Below are 26548 nucleotides of genomic sequence, written 5' to 3' on the forward strand. Positions count from 1 at the left end.
GTAAGACTCAAATATGTAATCCATCTTCTGTATAATAGAGAAGTCCCCCCCTAGAAATCATAAAAACCAATGAAATCACCTACAAAGAACAACAAAATGGAATTAAGAATAGATTGATAACTTACAGAACCTATAGACATAGGCAGCATAGGCGTAACCAGGGGGCGCTTTTGGGGGTTTTAACCCCCCCCCCCCATTTGGATGTACTCTGAGCTCTATACGCTTAACACCATTACTATTCCATACTTCCGTGAGACCATCAAGTAGCTGTAAACCCCCCCCCCCTAGGATCATCCTGGTTACACCTCTGATAGGCAGCGGAATAAGACAGGGATACTTATTAAGCCCTTTGCTCTTCAATTTAATCATGAATGAAATAATCAAAAGCGTCAACAAAGGAAGAGGATACATAACGGGAAACAAAGAAGTAAAAATACTTTGTTACGCAGACGACGCACTATTGAAAGTCCAAGATGAAGACAGTCTGTAAATATTAGTCCACAGATTTAACATAAGAGCAAAATGTTTTTCTGAAGCTATTTTTTTGTGGCATTTTTATAATTAACTAGTTTTGATGGGAAATAAGCCACAATTTTATTTAAAAAAATGATTTTATTAACGTTTCGACGTCCAAATCGGATGCCGTTGTCAAAATACAAAAAATATTAAAAGTATTTTTAAAATTATTAAATATATTTCTTAAATTAGTAGGATAAAATTATTATATTCTAAATTAAAAATTTTTATAATATATAATTCTAATATTAACAATAAAATATATATTTAAAATTAAAAACAAATATACGTAAATAAATAGTAATAAATAAATAATTTAAATTTATTCATTATTAAAAATTAATATTAAAAAAAACCGTTAATAAAACCATTTTTTAGTAAAATTTTGACTTATTTCCCATCAAAACCAGTTAATTATACAAGCAAAAGAATTCAAAATGACAATTTCATCTCAGAAAACTAAAACAATAGTCATCAGTAAAAAACCAATAAGATGTAAAATGTATCAATATTGAACAAGTAATGGAAATAAAATACCTTGGAATTACATTGTCAAGCTACGGAAACCTGGACAAAAAAGTGAGAAATCAAGTACAAAAAGCAAATAGACTGATAGGACGTATTAATAACACTATACGGCGAAACCGAAATATTAACACTGAGATGAACTCAAGAATTTATAGAGCAAATGTACGACGAATAATGACATATGAATTAGAAACAACACCCAATATAGCCACAATACAATTACTAGAAACGGCAGAGATGAAAATGCTGAGAAGAATTACAGGAAATACGCTGAGAAATCGGAAGAGGGGTGAATATATTAGAAGATAATGTAATGCATATTGTATATAGGCTATTGATTATGTTCAAAATAAAAGAGCGAAAAGGAACTACAACGTTAACGGGAATTTATTGTCTCATATGTTCAATGGATCTCTATATCTGAAAAAACCCGCGGAGTGCTACCATTTAAATGGGTGCGTTTTTGAGAAAGGGGTGAATTAGTCACTAGACACAGGGTGAATTAGGGTGAGTTCTATGCACTTTTGGTACAAATACGTCTACAGGGAAATTGTTCCAGGTTAAATTTGCTATCGAAATCACATTTTAAAGTAAAAAATATTTTTTTTACAAAAAAATATTTAAAAAAAAAAGCAAGAAATAAACACGAAAGAAAGCAATTTTGCTTTTGTCCCATAACTTTTTTCCAGAGAGATATAGGTATAGCTATTGCTACAGCGAAAAATAACTTCCGTCCTTCGTCTTTAAAATGAAGTTTAGTAAAAGTGCTAGGATTTATAGTTTCCGAAATAGGATTTTTCAAAATTTGCCTCTCACCGCATTTTTGGGCCATTTTCCCCATTTTTTGCAAACATTGTTCTGTAACTTTTTTCTACGCATATCTAGGTATATGCAATAGTACATTTAGTAGAAAGAGAAGTCAATTTGAAACCTCTATACTCTGGGTATAGAGATTTTTGAAGAGAAGAAGAACTGAATAAAGATGGGTAAAAGAAATGATAAGAGATTTAAGACGACAAGAAGAGGGGCTTAGCTCAGAAGGACAAATTAAATGGGCAGAGAGACACTAAATCTCAAGTGGGTATTTGGGCTAGCTTCTATACACCGAATATTGGCTTTGGAGATATGAGAAAAAAAAATTGATAATGAAATGATAGTAACTAGAAAGAAAATGAGACCTGCAAACACAAAAATGGAAGAAAAATAGATCAGAATGCTAGAGATAAAATAATATCGAGATACAACAAAGAAAGAAGAAGAACAAAGGGCGCCAACTCGAACGAACAACTCGGCTCTCAGAACCAAGAAGTTGGACAGGTTCGAGATTTTTGAAGTAACGAACAACAGGAACTCTATGACACTGGTTACAACCACCTGAAATACAAAATACTAAATACTAACCTTGTCTTGCTATATTATATACTGGTAATACAGACTGAAATAAAACATCAACCTTTCTAATAACAAATATATTAACAATAACTCTATTATACATATATTGACAATGTAATATATAAATCAAAACACAATAACAGTGGTAGTGGGTGGTGAAACGGTCAAACAGGACCAAACAGCCACTAACTTACAATTAACCACTACACACTGCGCTAAGTAAATGTATTAGTAGAAAATCCAAAAGCAAAAAGTCCGTGTGAATAGCACAAAGTTCTTACAACTAAAAGTTAGTAATATTTCCTAAATTGAACTCGTCTAGTGAGATACGTACACGACAAGAACGCTACGGTTACCAAAAATTAAGTATCTCATCTAGCAAAAATACTAATTATTATACAATTGACTTATATAAATGAGCTGGTCAGACTCTTAATATACAATGTAAAAACCCACTAGACATATTCCCTATTTTAAAAGCTCGACAAAATTTTACCCCCGATTCCCTATCAAATTTTAAGCTACAATTATTTATGATTATTATTAAACAAGACTTACTTAATTAGAAAAAACTACTATTTATAATATGGAACAAAACAAAGACCTGAAAACCCTATCTGTCACGAAAATATGTACCTAGTTCCACTCGATTGTATGCATACAAACAGTTTACAGTGCAAGCAACTATAGAGTACCCAAAATATATAAATAATAAAAGTAAACAAACTTATCTTTCACCACAGTTCCTATTTAAGAATTCAAGATGAAGTCCATAGGAGAGTCCTTTTGGCACGATAAACTGGTTGGATGCTGTGGTGGGCAAGTCCTACTGAAAAATCCTAAATGTTGTGAAGTCAGGTACTGGTTTTCTCCAACGAAACAGCGAGCTCTATGGGTAAACCATGGCAAAGTTGCTAACAGTTACTGGTACATACTTCAAGTGACATAAATTATGCAAAGGAATGCAAAGTGACTAAGTTACGACGTAACTAAGTGACTAAGTCACTAAGTGTCTAAGTGGCGGAATCTACAATAAAGTTTATTAAATTTAGTTATTTATGTATTACAATAACAGTAGCAGTACATATTGAACAGGCCCAAACAAAAACATCAAATATTAGGTAGGTTAGGTATCCATATGTCATGTCAAAATTTCTGAAGTTTACTTCAATTCAGACATGACAGGGACGTGCGCATTAGATGGGCGTGACAGATAGACTGTATAGATACTCGTTAAAACTTTTTATAAATCACAGATAAAAAACTTAAGTAAAAACGTCACGATAAGGTATAAAAGATATTAGAATTTAGGTTTGGACACTAGAAAAACTTGACCTTTAATGTTCTTTTCAAATATTTAAAGGATAATATGATCTACAATTTGGAATTTAAATTTAACACTAAAACCCTGTGGCCTTGATTGATTGTTCCTTTGTAAATGGAAATGAATATCATTATTATAATATGGATTATATATGAACTTAACTACAATGATGCATTACCACGAAAAATAATGAGAAATATATCAACAGTTTACTTACTTGGACAGACGAAACACGCTGGCCTTAAACTTCTTTTATGTAAAAAAAAACCAAAGATAAATTGAGTTTTGATATTATCGCTATTCCAAAAAAGATGGTCTTAATGTTCCTTCATTTTAGTGATATATCTGCTCCATTTTATCCAAAATCTCGTCCAAATCCGCCACTTAGGAAAAAAAAACACAGCGTGTTCGCTCTGAGCCTGACCAAAACTGCCGTTCCGATTCGGATCGACAAAATCGAACGCCGAGGTTTTCGCGCGTGAGCAGAGAGATATCGTTCTTAAGTCGATCGACGGCGTCGCACACGGGATTTATTTAGGGGTATTTGATGAAATTTTATTTGGATTTATTTAGTTAGTAGCGTAACTGCTACATTCTCCCTCATCTCCAGCAAAAAAAAGGAAAACTCCCAAAGGATTCCTTTTTTTTTTTAAGTTTTCCTGAGCGAACTAACGCTAGGGCGAACCCGAGGATGGACACAGTAAAGGAGAAACGTGGTGGTATAAAACCATAATTATGGTAGCCTCAACAGCCATACTATTTGCTGAGGAGGCGGAACAAAAATCAGGAACGAAGTCATACAGACAGTATAAAGGCCACGCGAGACATATTTAATCATATTTGCAGAAAGTATAAAACATAGAAAAGATGTGTAACTAACCGACATAGGTAACTGACCGACATAAGTTATTCAACGCGATAATTTTAATTTAGTAAAACCAAAGATTGAAAAAAAAAACAAACAATCACGTGTTAATCGCTTACATTCTAAATATAATTATACAACCTTATAGAGTAAGTTAACTCTTAACACTACTTACTATCTACATTCTCATGTGTTAACAAACCATCATTAAAACTAAATTACGGGCGTTTATTAACAACCCCTAACACAATATTACCAGAACCATTCACAACAATCAAACTAAAACAAATCCTATTAACTTTACCCAACATTGACACTAGAGCGAACAAATTCTATTAATCACCCGAGAGTTCAATGAGGGACTAATTCATCAGGACTAGTTGAAACTACATCGCTACAAAGCTAAACCTATATGATATGGTTCCGGATATCAACAACAACTAAAAAATCAAGGTAAAAGATAATCCATAACGTCTACTTGCTTTCGTAGCGATAGGAAGACACAATCTAGGTAAAGATACTAGCAAGCCCACTATACTTATGGTATAGGGTATGCTAAAAGGTAAAAGGTAATAAAAATCCTAACTGTAATACCTAAACTGTACTATCGACGTGGTCCAATTCTTTACTCACGACAAGCACAGAGAAGGACAGATTCTTAGGACTTTATAATAATCAAGATAACGAATTCAATCAAGATATAGATAAGAGATAAACTCATCAAGGTAAAGGTATGACATAAACTCAAGGTAAAGATAAAGATAAATGCATCAAGGTAAAGGTACTAGATAAACTCAAACTAAAGGTAAAGATAAACTCACTTCAGGTAAAGGTAAATATAAACTCACATCTACCTTTTCATATTTAAGGTAGAAGAACATCTACTAACATAATGCTCAGTAGGGAGACAAATAAGGTAACTCACATACTCACATCCACTAATCCAAGCAAGTGGTAGAGACAGGTAACCAAACTTAAAGTAATAAGATATGTTAAAACTCAAATCATTTAAAAGATATCAGCATAGGAGATGACAACCAAGCCAAACAGACTTACTTACAGCTGAATATCAGAACGATCCAATTCTATATGACACATTCTAATTTCAACCTAAGAGACACTCTAGGAACAACTTATAGATATTAATATATTTCTGAGCCAAGTGAAGTGCACAAGTCCAGGGTGATCAGTCCTGAACCCACGCTAAACCCTGACACAGTTAAGTGAATACATAAGCTTTATGGGCATGGTCCGCGCGCTTGAACCATGCAAAGCCATAACTCAAAGAAAATGTTTTAACAGTATTTTCTAAGTATCCCTATAAATGCTCATTTAACCCAGAATTCAAGATGGGGAAAATTCCCATTTTCCATCCTGTACTCCTATGATATGCTTTCTAAAAAAAATATATTGCCAACAACAAAATGAACAAGTTCATAAACTAAGATATTAACCAACATTAAGATAAGATAAAATAAGAAAAAAGGCACAACAAACAGAAGTTAACCAGGTAAACAAAATAGATAAACAGATTATAAATAACAAACTGGCCCTCACAATTTAATCTTCATCTGAAGATGAACCATCAGAATTATCAGACAAGTTATGTGGACCTACAGTCTTATCCTCAAGTAAATCTTTGACATGAAACCTGCCTAGTTTTCTGCCAGTGGAGGTTTCCTTCAACTCATAAATCAAAGGAGAGATAACCTTAATAACAGTGCAAGGTATGTATTTTTGACACAGCTTGGCAGATTGGAAATTCACTTTATCTGATTTGACAAAATTTTTCTTCAAAACGGAATCTCCAACTCTGAACGATAAGGCTCGCTTTCTCAGGTCATAACGGCACTTATTTCTATCATAAGATGCCTTTAAACGTTTGCGAACATCCACATAGATATCAGGAAGATGCTGAAGATCTTCTAAACGGTGTAGCTTATCTGATATTGCAGGAAAATTAGTGGCATTATCGGAAATCTTACCAAAGTAATCACCAGAAAGAGGAACATGACGACCAAACATTAAGTACGATGGAGGACATTTGGTTATTTCGTGAGAAGAAGTCCTGATAGCTTGTACTATAGAGTGGATATGAGTATCCCAAGCTCTCTGATCAGGAAAAGAATACGATCTTAAAGCAGTCACGATTGATTTGTTTACTCTTTCAGTATGATTAATTTGAGGATGATAGTTAGCATTGTACCAGATCTTTTGTACGTTGTATTTAGACATGAGATCACGAAAAGCCTTGGCTGTGAACTGGGGCCCATTGTCGCAAGACACGATCTGTGGAACACCATAAATTAGGAAAACTTCATTCTCTAGATACTTGATAATGGCTGAAGTAGTTGCTTTAGACATAGTATGAACCAAAGGAAATTTTGTAAAGTAATCAACAACTACTAAGGCATATTGAGCACCTTTATACGACCTAGGATAAGGACCAATAAGATCTAAAGATATAAGCTGGAATGGAAAATCAATCCGTCGATAATTACCCATTAAACCTGGTTGGGGAAGATTTGTCGACTTACACGTAGCACAAATTTTGCATCGAGCGAGATAACTACGAATAGTCTGACGCATCTTGGGCCAGTAATACAGTTCAGATATACGACAGAAAGTTTTGTAGAAGCCAAAATGAGCTGCAGTAGGATGGTCATGAAAAGTGGCCAAAACCTCTGCTCTGTTTGGGGTTGGAACTACTATCTTCCACTCAGACATTCCCGTGAGGGCATCCATAGAACTTAAAACATGTTTATATAAAACACCGTGCTCAACTTTAAAATCAGGAAATTTACCTGGAACATTCTGAACATCATACAACATTTTTCGATACCAATCATCTGGTTGTAAAGTAGATAAATCTAACAAATTAATATCAAAAGTTCTAGATAGTGCATCAGCGACTACTACACCTGCAGCTTTACGATGAACAATTTTATAATCATATTGTGCCAATTTTAAAATCCACCTAGCCAAACGAGGAGATGGGTTCTTCATACTCTGTAGCCACACCAAACTACTATGGTCAGTTATGACCGTAAACGAACGACCTTCAAGAAAATATCTGAAATGCTCAATACCCGTAATTATGGCTAACAACTCTTTTTCAGTTGTCGTATAATTTTTCTGGGCTTTATTTAATTTCCTGCTGGTGTAGGCTATAGGGTGTTCTTCTCCATCAACAATTTGATAGAGTACACCACCAGATGCTGTGTTTGAACAATCAGTCATTAAATAGAAAGGCTTAGTGAAATCTGGGGCTACCATAACTGGGGAGTTGGTGAGAGCCTCCTTGATTTTAATGAAAGCTTCATTAGCTTCAGGAGTCCACACAATATTTTGTCCCTTTTTCCTATTTTGAAGTAAGTCAGTAATAGGGGACAACAAGGTAGAATAAGACTTAACAAACTTTTTATAGTAACCCACCATTCCTAACAATCGACGAACCTGGGTGGTATTCTTAGGCACAGGAAAATCACGAATAGCTGACACTTTGTCAGGGTCAGTATGTAGGCCGTGAGAATCAACAACATATCCTAAAAACTTAATAGAGTCACGACAAAAGCTGCTTTTATCTAAGTTAATAGTCAAATTTGCATCTTTGAGACGCTGAAACAACTGTTGCAATACAGAGATATGAGTGTCGAAATCAGGAGTAATGACTAGAATATCATCAAGGTAATATTGACAATAGGGATCTAAAGCAGGACCTATTACCAAATCCATTAATCTACACATAGTCTGGGGAGCAGACACCAGACCAAAAGGCATTGTAGTAAACTGGTACAATCCTTTGCCACTTACTGCAAAGGCAGTAAGCTTCTTACTCTCTTCGCTTAATGGAATCTGTAGGAATGCCTTCTTTAGGTCGATGGATGAAATGTATTTAGCATTTTGCAGCTTAGTCAGGATGATGTCTATACGAGGTATAGGATAAGCATCCCTATTCATCGTTATGCTGTTAAGTTTACGTCCGTCGAAACAGACACGAAAAGTTCCATCCTTCTTCTTTGTCAACCACAAGGGGCTACAAAAGCTCGACGAGCTCTGCTCGATAATACCAAGCTTAAGCATTTCATCCACCTCCTTAACTAAGCTTTCATGCCAGGCTTGAGGCAATGGATACTGGTATTGTCTGAAGGGCTTAGACGAACCCACATCAATATGATGTTCAATGAGATGAGTTCTGCCTAACTGATTCTTCGAAGAGATAGAAGAGAAGGATTTGATGACATTATTCAACTGCTCTAACTCCTGAGCATTGAGTCTACTCATATCTTTAACTGCATCAACACAAGAGATATTAAAAGAAGAGACAGATAAAGAAAATTCAGAAAAATTTAATTCACTATTAAAAGTTTTCAGAAAATCCATCCCTAGGATAACTGAATTCTTAACAGAAGGTATAACAAAAAATGTAATCATCCTTTTACATGAACTAACAGAAATCTCAGTGGTAAACTGACCTAAAATTGGTTGGACTTGACCATCAGCTGTAGTCACTTGCAAACTCTCATCCATTCCTCTCTTAACATTAGAATTCTGGAGAAATTCCAGACCTAGAGAACCTAAAATAGAGATATTGGACCCTGTGTCCAGTAAAGCTAAACAAGAATGTCCTAAGATAGATATTTCAAGGTATGGACGATTATCCTTGTTTTTTCGAACTAATAATGAATTAATGTCAACATCAATAAAAGAAGATAAGGTACTACTTGGAGAAACTACAGAAGAATCACAAAGGACATGATCGACTAACGTCCTCTTTTCGGTTGGTATCTGCCGTTCTGTGGTCTTTTGTCTTTCGGTGGGGGTTAGGATATTTGAGTGGTTGGGGCATGGACCTTCTGACTCGAGAAACTGATTTCTAGGTCTTGAGGATTTTCTAGAGTGTTCCCTGTATTTTGATGAGGAGTGGGAGTCACCCCTTCTGTCATTTCCCGAACAGAATTCACATTCACTCTTGCGTACACCTTGACATCCACACCCATAACAAAACAGACCTCTAGGTTCAGAACATTCAAAATACCGATGTTTGGACCGAAGACAATTCCAACAGGTAATATTCGAATTAAAAGTAGAGATATTACCAGACCGAGAATAATTTTGCCTATCAGAAAAGGTTGATTCCTGATTTCTGAAATTTGACCGACTTGGGACACTAGATATAGGTTCAGAAGACCATGACAAAACTTCTTCTAACCTCTTACATTTTTCTGTAAGATCAGCAATCGAGAGAATGTCAGTGAGTGCCAGACTCGGATGATAAAATGGTAACAAATTTTTCCTAATAATTCTTACTATATGGGATTCAGAAAGAGGAACTTCCAGACGGTTACACAAACTAACAACTTCATTGATAAAGATGGTGACTTTCTCCTGGGGAGCCTGTTTACGAGATTTAATTTCGTCCAGTAAGTTGTCGTCATAGTTATAAGGAAGAAAATCTGATTTCAGTTTGGCAACTAACTGTTGCCATGAAGTAAAACTACCTCGGTTATTGAGGTACCAAGTAAGCGCTGAATCCTTAAACAGATCACCAGCTGATGAAAAGCACTCATCTTCACTGTTCCCACGAGCTAGACGCAGACATTCTATTTTCTCCAAGAAACTAACAACATTTTCATTTGAACCACCAGAAAACTGTACACCCCATTTATAAATAGGAGCCGACTTAAAGAAAGGGAAGGAATTTACTAAAACACTAGGGTTATGAAGAGTGGAGTGAGCCTGTGGAACTACTTTATACTCAAGTTCGCCTTCCAGATTAAGTATCTTGAAGTTGAGAGACTTCTTAATGGCATCCTCTTCTTCATTTACTGACTCTAACAAATGAACCCTACCTGAAACATGACCTAAACGGGAAGTCAAGCGACCATATACGACATCACTATAGGAGCCAACAAAAGAACTAATTTGGGTCTTTAGATCTGTAAGAGTGGCTTCTATTTCACGGACCTCATCAACAAAATTGAGATGGGAAGCTGACAGAACAGCATAACTACGATTTGCTGAAGCTTGCTTCAACGCACCTCTCAACACGACTATTTTGGCATCATCCGTAGTCAAAGATGGATCAGTCAACTGACGAATCCCCAATTCATAGTCTAATTCAGGAGTTAACAGATATTCCACCTTAAACGATGCCATTATAAACAACTGGTAAATAAACACGAGAATGAGATAAAATGTAAGTAGGTAAAGTGTAACTTACTCTCTGTCCTCAAGTTAATGTTGTGAGTGGATACCTATACCAGTAATGTCTATTTGTTTGGTCCAGTCGTGAAATCCGTTGAAATGTACTGCTACAACTTCCGATAAACCTAAAATCGAAAAAACTTTTAATTCAAGGTAGTGATTCACTTTTAATGCTACTCCGGACTTGTAAAAATAGGTGAAATCGTTAAATTCAAGATATTTAAATTTTTAATTTTAATTTAATTTATTATTAATTCAAAATAGTTATTTAACCAATCAAAACAAATAAATTTATTCAGTCAACACAGTATACTATAGCAAAACAAGTTTATTCAAGATATAGGTATAAGATAATCTCCACAAAAAAACCAAATTGAAGTACAACACTGAACGTTAAAGTGAGAATCTAAAAACACAATCACTGAAACCACCAAGATAAAAACCAAAAGTTAAAGGAGATATTTTCAAAGCCAAAAATGTAAAAGAAGCCCCACGATGGGCGCCAATTGAAACCTCTATACTCTGGGTATAGAGATTTTTGAAGAGAAGAAGAACTGAATAAAGATGGGTAAAAGAAATGATAAGAGATTTAAGACGACAAGAAGAGGGGCTTAGCTCAGAAGGACAAATTAAATGGGCAGAGAGACACTAAATCTCAAGTGGGTATTTGGGCTAGCTTCTATACACCGAATATTGGCTTTGGAGATATGAGAAAAAAAAATTGATAATGAAATGATAGTAACTAGAAAGAAAATGAGACCTGCAAACACAAAAATGGAAGAAAAATAGATCAGAATGCTAGAGATAAAATAATATCGAGATACAACAAAGAAAGAAGAAGAACAAAGGGCGCCAACTCGAACGAACAACTCGGCTCTCAGAACCAAGAAGTTGGACAGGTTCGAGATTTTTGAAGTAACGAACAACAGGAACTCTATGACACTGGTTACAACCACCTGAAATACAAAATACTAAATACTAACCTTGTCTTGCTATATTATATACTGGTAATACAGACTGAAATAAAACATCAACCTTTCTAATAACAAATATATTAACAATAACTCTATTATACATATATTGACAATGTAATATATAAATCAAAACACAATAACAGTGGTAGTGGGTGGTGAAACGGTCAAACAGGACCAAACAGCCACTAACTTACAATTAACCACTACACACTGCGCTAAGTAAATGTATTAGTAGAAAATCCAAAAGCAAAAAGTCCGTGTGAATAGCACAAAGTTCTTACAACTAAAAGTTAGTAATATTTCCTAAATTGAACTCGTCTAGTGAGATACGTACACGACAAGAACGCTACGGTTACCAAAAATTAAGTATCTCATCTAGCAAAAATACTAATTATTATACAATTGACTTATATAAATGAGCTGGTCAGACTCTTAATATACAATGTAAAAACCCACTAGACATATTCCCTATTTTAAAAGCTCGACAAAATTTTACCCCCGATTCCCTATCAAATTTTAAGCTACAATTATTTATGATTATTATTAAACAAGACTTACTTAATTAGAAAAAACTACTATTTATAATATGGAACAAAACAAAGACCTGAAAACCCTATCTGTCACGAAAATATGTACCTAGTTCCACTCGATTGTATGCATACAAACAGTTTACAGTGCAAGCAACTATAGTGTAGCAAAACAATGAGTCACCAGCCGCAAGGCGTAAGCCGAGAAAAGTCTAGATCGAGCACGCTATACGTGGAACCGATGCGCGGTTGTTGGAAGGTCACACGATAGTCGGAGAGCTGGCTTAGCCCGGAATGATCGAGAATAACGACTAGGATATATAAGGCATAATTTTTGTGAATAGAGTTTAGTCTTAAGCTAAAGTTGGTAAAGTAAACTTGTATAAATAAATAATAAAGTCGTATATAAATTACGAACCGCTAGTTTTATTGTAATTAGAAGTAATTACACTAATCACGCTACAGTTGGTGTCGGTGTTCGGTTAACTTAGTGCGATATAAATAAGTGAATTACAGAGAGACTTTAAAAGACTTTTCAACTTTATTCGTCGGGAATAACCGGAGTGCGTTAATTGTTCGGTATTCGGAAAGACTTTAAAATACTTTTGGACTTTATTCGTCGGGAATAGTTAAAGTGCGTTGATTGTTCGGTATTCGGAAAGACTGTTAAAAGACATCTTGGAAAGTACGTGTGTGCCGACCAAAGATGTTGCTACAAGAACTTACAGTAAAACAGCTCCGCGAACAGCTAGAGGAACGGGATCTGGACAGCAGTGGGCTCAAGATAGTCCTACAAGCACGACTCGAGGATGTCCTCACGAAGAACGGAGAAGACCCAAAGACGTTCCACTTCCAGTCAGCAGAACAAGCAATCTTATCGAAATTAAAAACTGTTTCTGAAACGATCGATGAAACTTCTAGAAAGAACAACGAAAAACTTGAAGAAGTTAGTAGACAGAACAACGAGAAACTTGAGGAAGTTAGTAGACAGAACAACGAGAAACTTGAGGAAGTTAGTAGACAGAACAACGAGAAATTTGAAAGTGTTTCTCAAAAGATCGATGAAACTTCTAGAAAAAGCGACGAGAAATTTGAAAGTGTTTCTCAAGTAATTAAAGACGTTTGTAGACAGAATGACGAGAAATTTGAAGAAGTTTCTAGAACATTCGATAAGATGCAGAAAAGTGTAGAGACCGTAGAAGAAAAGATCAAACAACTAGAGAGCATGATAACCGATACAAAAGTACAACCATCAGTTAATGCAGCAGCGTTAGATCCTGTAGTGAAAGATGAACTACCGAGAGACGAAACGTCGCATAATATGAGATTCAAATTACCACCATTCGATGGAAAGTCCTCTTGGTCCATATATCTTAGACAATTTGAAGCTATTGCGACCGCCAATCATTGGACCGAACAGGAAAAGGCTGTTTCCTTGACTGCTGCTTTGCGAGGTGATGCTGCAGATATATTAAGATCAATTCCTAAGGGTCAAGAAAATTGTTACCAGACCTTGTTCACTCGTCTAGAAAAACGCTATGGAGATGCCCATCTACAACAAGTATACAAAGCACAACTGCGAAGTAGAAGTCAACGAGCAAGTGAGAATCTGCAAGAATTTGAAGCAGATGTGGCTCGTGTGGTGCGGTTGGCTTATCCAGAGGTGCCAGACAGCGTTTTAGAAGAAATTGCAGTAGATACCTTCGTCAATGGGCTGAAAGATAATGAACTACAGAAAGCTTTACGACTAGCAAGGCCGAAAGTTTTAGATGAAGCACTTGCTATTGCATTGGAACACGAAACGGCTAGTCAAACTTCACGAGGCCATAGAGTAAGAACCATTGAAGAAAGTGACGAGCACAACGATGAACGTCTGGAGGAAATGATACGGAGAGTATTAAGTAATCAGATGCCAAAGAGACGCGAGCCTAGATGTTGGAATTGTGGAGACGTAGGCCACATTCGTCGTAATTGTAAGAAGATCGTACAGCCGTCGGAAAACTAGAGCGGGTCGACACCAAGGGGCAACTGCCGACCTCGAGAACTAGAGCCCCCATAGTAACTGTCAACCTCACGTCCTCCAGTGGAATCCACAACTTATACATCGAAGGTCGTATCAGTAATAGATGTAGATCATTTTTGGTGGATACAGGTGCAACGAGAACTATCGCACGTCCAGATGTAGTACGAGACCATAATAAATTATCACCTGCAACAGTAAAGCTTAGAACAGCGACTGGTGAGCTAATTAATACATATGGCGAGGCTAATATGTCAGTATCCATTGGCCAGACCACAGTTGAACATCAAGTATTAATTGCCGAGATCTCCGACGAATTCATATTGGGGATGGACGTACTAAGGAAAGTGGGGGCAATATTGGATGTTCAAAATGGAGTTCTCAAGATCAATGGTGAAGAGTTGCCCTTTCACGACGACAAAGAAGATGTCATCCGCTTACTTACTACATGCGACGTAACCATACCCGGTAATAGTGAGAAAATTCTGATGACCATGCTTGATGGACACTGCCGAGAGGGAAGTTTAAGGATGGTCGAAGATGTGGATAATGTCGAGTTCCTAACGGCGAAAACTTTGGTAAAAGTTCGAGATGTGATCCCTGTAAGAGTTATGAATTTAAGGGAAACTGCTATCAAGTTAAGTAGAGGAGCTTTGATCGGGCAGTGTGTTCCCGTGGCTTCAATTTGCTCTGTGAATACCAATGAGAAATCATCGAAGGCGAAGTATCCAAAGGAGCTTGTTGAGATGATCATTGAAAGATGCCAAGATCTTGATCATGAACGAACTGAAAAAGTGACGTCTATGCTGATAGAGTATCAAGATGTTTTTGCTATTGACACGAAGGATAAGGGAAAAACAAGCATAGTGACGCATAAAATAAATACCGGAGACGCTCAGCCAATCAGACAACGGCCTAGACGACTTCCATTTGCGAAAAGAGATGAAGCCGAAGAGATTATCAAGGATATGGACAAACAAGGGGTAATTGAACCATCGAACAGTCCATGGACATCACCAGTAGTTCTGGTAAAGAAGAAAGATGGTTCAACGCGTTTTTGTATCGACTACCGCCAGCTCAATGCGGTAACAAAAAAAGATAGTTATCCTTTGCCCAGAATAGACGATACACTGGATACTCTCTCCGGTTCTCGTTGGTTTTCCACACTCGATTTAAAAAGTGGATATTGGCAAGTAGACATGGAGCCAGCCGATCGGGAGAAAACCGCATTTTCGATAGGATCAGGGCTTTGGCAGTTTACGGCTATGCCGTTTGGTTTATGTAATGCCCCTGCCACATTTGAAAGATTAATGGAGGCAGTTTTAAGAGGTCTAACATGGAAAACATGCCTGGTTTACTTGGATGATGTAATTGTGGTTGGAAGGTCCTTTGATGAACATGCCAAGAATCTAATAGAAGTCTTTCAACGATTGAGGGCAGCGAACTTGAAGTTAAGTCCGAAGAAATGTCACATGTTTCGACGAGAAGTTAAGTATTTGGGACATATTGTATCGAGTAATGGTGTAACAGCTGATCCTGAAAAGATTGAAGCAATTAAAGATTGGCCAGTACCAAAAGATAAACATGAAATTAGAAGTTTCCTTGGCCTATGTACATATTACCGACGATTTGTCAAAGGTTTTGCCAATATCTCCAAGCCCCTAACAAAGTTGACGGAGGAGGGCAAAGAATATACATGGAGTGAGGAGTGTCAAAAAGCTTTCGAACAACTACAAAGGGCTCTGATCAGTGCACCGATATTAAGCTACCCGGGACAGGCAGGAAAATTTGTTTTGGATACCGATGCTAGCAACAGTGCCATAGGAGCTGTTCTCTCACAAATCCAGAATGGACAGGAAAAAGTCATCGCTTATTTCAGCAAAGTCCTGTCGAAACCAGAAAGAAACTATTGCGTTACCAGAAGAGAACTGCTGGGTGTAGTGAAGGCTTGCGAACATTTCCATAAATACTTGTACGGCAGAAAGTTCCTTCTTCGAACAGATCACGCTGCTCTAAAATGGCTCATACAATTCCGTAATCCAGAGGGCCAGATGGCAAGATGGTTAGAACGACTGCAAGAATATGATTATGAGATAGAACACAGGGCCGGAAGAGTTCATTCAAATGCTGATGCCCTTTCGAGACGACCATGCAGTGCAAATTGTAATCACTGTGCCAAATTAGAGGAACGATTTTGCCCCGTGAGACGAACCACCGTAGTTAATGAGCAATGGCAGCCCCAACAGTTACAAAACGCCCAAGAAAATGATCCATGTATAAAAAGAGTATTGGATTGGATGCGGCAAGGTGAAAGACCTAGTTGGCAGAACATTAGTGCATGTAGTCCAGAAGTCAAGGCCTACTGGAGCCAATGGAATTGCCTGGTACTAAAAGATGATCTTCTGTACAGAACCTTTGAGAACGATGATGGTACAGAATCTAAGCTGCAGTTGATTGTACCTAAAAGTAAAGTGTCAGAAGTATTGCGTCAGTTGCATGACGGTACATCAGGTGGACACTTTGGTATTACGAAGACTCTGCAAAAGGTTCGAGAACGGTTCTATTGGGTGAACTGTAAAGATGATGTAAGAAGATGGTGCCGGAAATGTGAACTGTGTGCATCCGGTAATGGTCCAGTTGGTAAAAAGAGAGCACCCATGAGACAGTACAATGTTGGAAGTCCTATGGAAAGAGTAGCAATCGACATTGCAGGTCCATTTCCAGAAACCGATGCTGGAAATAAATACATTCTGGTAGCCATGGACTATTTTACGAAATGGACCGAGGCCTATGCATTACCGAATCAAGAAGCTGCTACCGTTGCAGAGGTACTTGTTAAAGAATTCTTCAGCCGATTTGGTGTTCCCTTGGAGATCCACTCCGACCAAGGGCGAAACTTTGAGTCAGCTCTTTTCCAAAACGTTTGTAAATTGATTGGTGCCAATAAGACCAGAACAACACCCCTGCATCCTCAATCAGATGGAATGGTCGAGAGGATGAACCGAACGATGGGTAAACACTTGTCCAAAGTTGTATCTGAACATCAGCGAGATTGGGACCAACACATTCATTTATTCCTGATGGCCTACCGCTCGGCCGGGAATGAAACTACAGGTCAAACACCAACCTGCCTGATGTTGGGTCGTGAAGTTCGTTTGCCCTGCGACCTAGAGTTTGGCTGCAGACCTTCCGAGGAATATGTTGCAGGCGAAGAATACGTAGACCGCCTGAAGTTACGAATGAACAACATTCATGAACTTGCCCGACAACACATCCAGATAGCCAGTGACAGAATGAAAGATCAATATGATTCTCGCTGTAAGAATGAAAGCTTCGAAGTAGGTGATCTTGTCTGGCTTTATAATCCACAACGTCGTCGAGGCCTGTGTCCTAAACTGCAAAGACAATGGGAAGGTCCGTATGAAGTTAAGAAGAAAATAAATGACGTAATATACAGAATTAAGAAGTTGCCAAACGGTAAACCAAAAGTTATTCACATAAATCGTCTCGCACCATATGCTGGCTCAAATGAAACAGAGGAAGCCCGAGTCCTCCAACAGGAGATGAAAGATGCACCACAGCCAAGTTTTAAGGAATTTATGTCAAATTACGCAGAAAGAAAGAGTGCTAGATTCGGCGTGACCACAGAAGTTCAGCAAGATCTGTTTGGTGTTCCAGAAAACGTCTCTCTAGCCCACTGTGTTGCCCAAGACCTCGAGATGACTAAAGGAATCTCGTCCGTATTCAATAGAAAGTTCGGCCGCCTGGACGAGTTAAGAAATCAGCAGCCTAAAATTGGAAGAGTACTGCGATTGGAAGATGGTCCTCGATCTTTGCTGTATATGGTGACCAGGAAGTCTTATACGGACACGCCAAGCTATGAGAACATATGGCGTGCTCTAAGTAATTTGAAGAAAATCGTGTGTAATTATGACATCAAAGATTTGGCTTTACCAAAAATAGGCCATGCAGTAGAAAATCTGGATTGGAAGATTGTGAGAAGCATGCTTGAAGTGGTCTTCAGAGAAACTGGCGTACGAATTACTGTGTGTTGCATGAACCCGAAGATGTCGGATCCTTCAAAGACAGTAGACTGTTATTTCTTCTTGAAGGGTGTATGCAAAGCTGGAGAGTCGTGTAGATTCCGCCATCCTGGGCCTTCATCTAGAGTTGCTGATCGGGACGCTCAGATCTTAAGAGGGGAGCAATGTAGCAAAACAATGAGTCACCAGCCGCAAGGCGTAAGCCGAGAAAAGTCTAGATCGAGCACGCTATACGTGGAACCGATGCGCGGTTGTTGGAAGGTCACACGATAGTCGGAGAGCTGGCTTAGCCCGGAATGATCGAGAATAACGACTAGGATATATAAGGCATAATTTTTGTGAATAGAGTTTAGTCTTAAGCTAAAGTTGGTAAAGTAAACTTGTATAAATAAATAATAAAGTCGTATATAAATTACGAACCGCTAGTTTTATTGTAATTAGAAGTAATTACACTAATCACGCTACAATAGAGTACCCAAAATATATAAATAATAAAAGTAAACAAACTTATCTTTCACCACAGTTCCTATTTAAGAATTCAAGATGAAGTCCATAGGAGAGTCCTTTTGGCACGATAAACTGGTTGGATGCTGTGGTGGGCAAGTCCTACTGAAAAATCCTAAATGTTGTGAAGTCAGGTACTGGTTTTCTCCAACGAAACAGCGAGCTCTATGGGTAAACCATGGCAAAGTTGCTAACAGTTACTGGTACATACTTCAAGTGACATAAATTATGCAAAGGAATGCAAAGTGACTAAGTTACGACGTAACTAAGTGACTAAGTCACTAAGTGTCTAAGTGGCGGAATCTACAATAAAGTTTATTAAATTTAGTTATTTATGTATTACAATAACAGTAGCAGTACATATTGAACAGGCCCAAACAAAAACATCAAATATTAGGTAGGTTAGGTATCCATATGTCATGTCAAAATTTCTGAAGTTTACTTCAATTCAGACATGACAGGGACGTGCGCATTAGATGGGCGTGACAGATAGACTGTATAGATACTCGTTAAAACTTTTTATAAATCACAGATAAAAAACTTAAGTAAAAACGTCACGATAAGGTATAAAAGATATTAGAATTTAGGTTTGGACACTAGAAAAACTTGACCTTTAATGTTCTTTTCAAATATTTAAAGGATAATATGATCTACAATTTGGAATTTAAATTTAACACTAAAACCCTGTGGCCTTGATTGATTGTTCCTTTGTAAATGGAAATGAATATCATTATTATAATATGGATTATATATGAACTTAACTACAATGATGCATTACCACGAAAAATAATGAGAAATATATCAACAGTTTACTTACTTGGACAGACGAAACACGCTGGCCTTAAACTTCTTTTATGTAAAAAAAAACCAAAGATAAATTGAGTTTTGATATTATCGCTATTCCAAAAAGATGGTCTTAATGTTCCTTCATTTTAGTGATATATCTGCTCCATTTTATCCAAAATCTCGTCCAAATCCGCCACTTAGGAAAAAAAAACACAGCGTGTTCGCTCTGAGCCTGACCAAAACTGCCGTTCCGATTCGGATCGACAAAATCGAACGCCGAGGTTTTCGCGCGTGAGCAGAGAGATATCGTTCTTAAGTCGATCGACGGCGTCGCACACGGGATTTATTTAGGGGTATTTGATGAAATTTTATTTGGATTTATTTAGTTAGTAGCGTAACTGCTACAAATTATCTTTCAAATGGTCTATTGTATAAGATCGTACTGCTCTTTTTAAGCAAGTTATGAATTTTCAAGGTTTTATACTTTTGACGATTTTTGATATCTTTAATGATTATTTTTTAAATTTCTCATGACTTTTTCTTGTACCGGGTGTCCCAATAAGAATGGCTCTTGGCCATATCTCAGGAACCGTTTATAGTACAGATTTGGGAAAAAAAAGATTTATAACAAAAGTTACCTCGAGAAAAGCCTGGAAATTATTTTCCTATTTGTAAGTCCACCGCTAGAGGGCGTAATTGAATGTCAAAATTTTAAAAATCAAAATTTTACAAAATTTACATAATGAAAGGGCACTGAAAATTCAATCATCGTATTCTTCGAAAAATTCTGCGAATATTTGATTTCACAAGTGTAACTCTACCTTTGCAAATAAGAGGTGGGGGTGAGTGGGAACCTTGTTATGAAAAATGGCTGTGAGTCCTGTTCTGCTCAATCGATTTTTGAAAACTTGGTCTCGTTGAAAACAGATCTTTTTCGTTATTGTAAGAGTTATAATCACGAAACAGTCTAATAAGTAATATGCCAGCTAGGGGGCGCTATTTTATGTTTTTCAGAAATCTAGTTTTCTTTGGAAAATATTAAATACAAGTATGCACTTTTAGCCCTGTATTACAAAATTAGACCAAATTATCAAGAGAATATCCAAAACCGCATGTCGATGCCTTTTTTCTATCTCGAGATATCTTAAGAAACGTATTAGTTTTTAAACATAACTGATGATGTCTCCTGTAAACGAAGTTACGGAAATCAAAGTGGAAACAAGTAGTGTGCTGTGGAAAAAAATTAAAGCGTGACACTTGCGAAATGCCGACAGAAGTGAATACTTATTATAGATTTGATTATATTCGTTTGATTCAATTAGATTCCATTCGATTAAATTTAATTTTATTTAATATAATAATATATTGTGTCTATAATTTAATATAAATATATGATATATACCTAATTTAATACATAATATTATATACTAGTGATTTTACCCGTTAAAATTAGGAATATTAAAATATAAAGATACATAAAGCTTTAAATTATTATTTTTCTTAATAATGTAACCGATATTTTTTAATTTAAAAAATTAATTACTGATGAAGTATAGTAAATACTTCGTGTAAATTTTAATCGTAAATAATGCATGGAAGAGTTCATTTATTTTTAGATACTCTCATTAAAATGGAGGCCGTTATACAAAAGTGACTTTTTTAAATTTGTTGATTACATTATTCCTTTCAACCTACTTATCCTCAAATTGTATTTTTAAACATCCTATTCATTTTATATATTAATAATTAATTTCACTATCAAATTTGAAGTAAAACTTCTTTTGAAAAGTTTTTAATTCTAAAATTAATGGGTAAAATCACTAATACAATTTGTCAAACGTAGCAAAAAGTTTTAAAATGTCGGCGATTGTAAGATTTTTAAACTCTTTCCTACGTTTAACAAACCATATATATTATGTATTAAAATGGGTATATTTTAAATATATTAAATTATAAGCATAATTATAATAAATAAAATTAAATCTAATTAAATTGAATCGAATTGAATCGAACCGAATATAACTGAATATATGAGAAATATTCACTTCTGTCGGCATTCCGCAAGAATCCCGCTCTAATTTGTTTCCATAGCACACTACCTATTTTCACTTCGATTTTATTAACTTCGTTTACCGGTGACATTATCAGTTTGTTTACAATTTATACGTTTCTTAAGATATCTCGAGATAGAAAAAAGGTATCGACTTGCAGTTTTCGATATTCTGTTGATAATTTGGTCTAATTTTGTAATACAGGGTTAAAAGTGCATACTTGTATTTAATATTTTCCAAAGAAAACTAGAATTCTGAAAAACATAAAAATAGCGCCCCCTAGCTGGCATATTACTTACTAGGCTGTTTCTTAATTATAACTCTTACATTAACAAAAAAGATCTATTTTCAACGAGACCAAGTTTGCAAAAATCGATTAAGCAGAACCGGACTTACAGCCATTTTTCATAACAAGGTTCTCACTCACCCCCACCTCTTATTTGCAAAGGTAGAGTTACACTTGTGAAATCAAATATTCGCAGAATTTTTCGAAGAATACGATGATCGGATTTTCAGTGCCCTTTCATTATGTAAATTTTGTAAAATTTTGATTTTTAAATTTTTGATATTCAATTACGCCCTCTAGCGGTGGACTTACAAATATGAAAATAATTTCCGGGCTTTTCTCGGGGCAACTTTTGTTATAAAATTTTTTTTCCCAATGCTGTACTATAAACGGTTCCTGAGATATGGCCGAGAGCCATTCTTATTGGGACACCCGGTACATTTAGGTATACACATTGTGGACTAAAAAAGCTTATTTTCATTACTTTAAAATGGTGTGGAAAAAATTATAGGACTATTTTTAGACAAGATGTCCGTAGAATATCGAAGGGTATCCGTAATTTGAGAAAAAATTTAATTATTTTAAATTTTTTCAATTAGAAGAAGAATTGCATATTATAACATAATTTTTAATTCCAAATAACTTTTCTTTATAACACTTTTCGATATTGTGAAATATAAAGGTACTTTACTCTTGAGCGAAATTCATATTTTTTAACATACCTCGTACACTATTGATAGCATTTTATACCTGATGATTAAATCATAGGTTTTAGACTATGCAAAGCATTTTATAAAGAATACCTTTTTTTCATAAAGTTAATAATAAAAAAGTATTCCATGTGGTTCCAACTTAGTGGGACCTATTGCATGTGTATAATATGTCACATTTTGAAAAAGCATATATCTTGTTTAAAAATAGTCCTAGATGTTTTTACAATACACCGTTTTAAAGTAAAGAAAATATGCTTTGTCTTTTATTGTACAATGTATACACCTAAATATATGTACAATAAAAAAGTTATAATGAGGAATTTAAAAATAATCGTAAAATATACAAAAAATTTTTAAAAGTGTAAATCTTTGAATAACCATATTATCTTGCTTAAAAATGTTTATACAGCCTTCTACAATAGAACATTTTAAATGTAATTGACTTTTCTTTCTATTAAATTAATGCAACATTGCATAATATACATACCTAAACCTACGTAGAAAAAAGTTACATAACAATGTTTGAGAAGTAACAAGGAAAATGGGCCAAAATCGCTGTGAGTGGCGAAATTTGAAAAATCATATTTTGGAAACTGTAAATCACAGAGACTTCTGCCTAACGTCGATTTAAAGAAGAAGGACTAAAGTATTTTTTACGTGAAGAAATGCCTATACCTATATCCCAGTGGAAAACAGTTATGAGCCAAAAAACAAAATTGCTATCTTTCGTGTGTTTTTCTTGCTTTTCTTTTGAATAGATTTTTTTTTAAAATAATATTTTTCACTTTAAGGTGTGATGTTTCGATAGCAAATTTAACCTGAAACAATTTTTTTGTAGACGTGTTTATACCAAACATGCATAAAACTCACCCTAATTCGCCCTGTGACTAGGGACTAATTCACCCCTTTCTCAAAAACGCACCCCTTTAAATGTTAGCACTCCGCGGTTTTTTCATATTTATAGGTCTATTGACTACCTATCTGAAACAATAAAACTCCGTTAACGTTTTAGTTCCTTTCTAAAAACATAATCCATAACCTAATATACGAATGGCCACTAAATAAAAAAAAACGAATGGAATAACCACATATTATGGAGAAGGGAGGAGACACGTGTGGTCAACATAGCAAGAGATAAATTACCAATCCTTCCGTAGAGTTATCAATCCGCCGATAAGCAAGCAGAATGGCTTATATAAATGAAGAAGAAGGACAAAGGACAAACAGATTTAACAAGCCGAAATACCAAAACCTACAAATCTGACAGTTTAAGTATATTTCTTACTTACACTATAATTTATATAATTTTCTTTTCTTCTTCTTTTGACGAATGTTATTTATACCTTTTCAGTGTTTCGTATTTATGTCTGGATTCCGCGTACAAAAAAAAGTTAACTAATAGCAATCTGAAAATTTGTTAATATCTTAACGGTATCTAGTCGGACAAACTTTGATGTACGGGAACACTGGAACAGGGGAAGTTTTAATTGTAGAATAGTTTAAAAATTTGGAACGTCAGACTACGAAAACGTCCCATGTATTTTGCCGGAGAGAACTTCCAATTGATTTGTTACCCTTTCATTAAACTCCCATGCAAAAATCAGACTAGTATTTATCACCAACTGGGCATTTTAAGAGCAAACAGTAGCGATCAACAGGTATCAAAAAAGCGTTCCAAGAGTGCGGCTGTAATTTTGAATATTTTTTTCGAGATATTTATCACACGTATTCGTAATATAATAAATAATGGCGGTACAGAGCCCAATTTGAAAAATATATTACTATGTGGAAATTACTCTGTAATGAAATACAATATTACAAAAAACGAGCCTGTACCGCCATTAAGAAGAACAAAAAAATACACTTTCTTTAAATAAACTTTTTTATCCGATGCCTAGATTTTGTGTCATTTTGGAACTACTAATGAAATAAAAAATTTTAGTAGTTCCAAAATGACACAAAATTTAGGCATCAGATAAAAAAGTTTATTTGAAGAAAGTGTATTTTTTTGTAATTTTTAATGGCGGTACAGACTCGTTTTTTTAATTTTGTATTTAATTGCAGAGTAATTTCCACATAATAATATATTTTTCAAATTTAGCTCTGTACCGCCATTCTCTATTATATTACGAATACGTGTGCCAAATGTCTCGAAAAAATATTCAAAATTACAGCCGCAATCTTGGACCGCGTTTTTGCTACCTATTGATCGCTACTGTTCCCTCTTAATAAGTCCAACACGTAGAACATATCAAATGACAGGAATTATGACAGGTGATAAATAGCAGTCTGATTTTTGCATGAGAGTTTAATGAAAGGGCAACAAAACAATTGGAAGTTCTGTCCGACAAAAAACAGTAAACGTTTCCGTAGTATAACGTTCCAAATTTTTAACCTGTTCCACAATTAAAACTTCCCCTGTTTCAGTGTTCGTGTACATCAAAGTTTGTCCGACTAGATACCATTAAGCTATTAACAAATTTTCAGCTTGCTATTAGTCAACTTTTTTTTGTACGCGAGATCTAGACCTATTATACACATATGTACAGCATGTAAATACAATACGACTGTCTATTTTGCGACCAGATGTGTGGTTTTGTTTTCAATTATACGTCAATATTGTTTTAAGAGGCCAATTAACCTCAGCGTCAATCACCGGTGCTTCCAACGCAACAGCAACACAACCGACAAAGCATTATTAGAGCAGTAATTAGGACTTTATACAACGCTTCACGCAACCTTAAATATGAAATGATGTCGGTGTTAATATAATTTGCGATTATTCCAGACAAATTTCAAATATATTCCTGAAATTATATTTTGAAACTCGTTAACCGTAACAAAAAAAGGATTAGAAAATTTAGAATTGATTTTTTTTTATATTTTAAAAAACGTTTAATAATCATTAAAAAAGCGTAAAAAAGCAAAAATATACTTTTTTGTACGATTGATCATTTTTGACTGTTTACCGTTACAGATTTTACCTCAGTAGGTAACATTTACTAGCAACTCGACGGTAAGTAATCCAACTCGACGGTAAGTACTCCAACTCGACGGTAAGTAATTCACTTACCGTCGAGTTAAAAATCTCTTAATTTTAATTTATTTTTTGAAAGAATAAAGAAAACTAACGAATTATTTATTAATATTGAAACTTATGGTAAAATTTGTTAATTTTTCTCTTCAAATACGCGATCAAAGTTGAAAACTTGGAAATATCAATGCCATCATAAAGAAAAACGGTGGATTTAATCATTGAGTATTCTGCCCAGAGGCTTCCAGGAGCTTTCAACTGCATATGTCTTTGAACGAAATATGCCAATAGAGTCTTTTCTTCGATTCTTAAATTCTTGCCTTCGCACCATTTTTTAAAACTTTGGTGGGTATTTTGATAACGGATTTTGGATTTTTCGGGAATAATTGCGGAACACCCTTCTTCCCAAGCTCGTTCAATGTCTTCAAATTCACTTTCGCTCATATTTTAATTTATAATAATCAAAATTGTACTTAAAATTATTGACAACTAAATAAAAGCTCAATTCTCCATTGTTGTTATGCACCCTTGTTACTACCTAACAACCAAAGTATCTATCTTGATAAAATGAATGAAACTAGTCAATATGACGAAAATGTTTAATTTTATAATTTATAATGGTATCAATCGTGCAAAAAACGTTATAAGCATGTCGAACGTTAAGGGTAACCGATCTCAGACAATAGGAGTCATCGCTCCGCTCCTCCTCCAAACAATTGTTTTCGATCGGTATAAAACCCTTACCGTTCTCCATACTTAATATACTATTTATTTATAT

At 35.5% G+C, this 26548-nt stretch overlaps 1 long non-coding RNA gene across 1 annotated transcript; it reads right to left on the reverse strand.

Moving 5' to 3' along the window:
• Positions 1-18925: 18925 nt before the first annotated feature.
• Positions 18926-20089, reverse strand: LOC126892192 (uncharacterized). Its single transcript, XR_007700719.1, has 2 exons — positions 19718-20089; positions 18926-19203 (listed from the first exon to the last, which is right to left on the reverse strand). It is a non-coding gene; the product is annotated as an uncharacterized LOC126892192 (long non-coding RNA).
• Positions 20090-26548: the final 6459 nt, after the last annotated feature.

The sequence above is a fragment of the Diabrotica virgifera genome, chromosome 9 (assembly GCF_917563875.1).
Source record: "Diabrotica virgifera virgifera chromosome 9, PGI_DIABVI_V3a".
Classification (NCBI taxonomy): Eukaryota; Metazoa; Arthropoda; class Insecta; order Coleoptera; family Chrysomelidae; genus Diabrotica; species Diabrotica virgifera.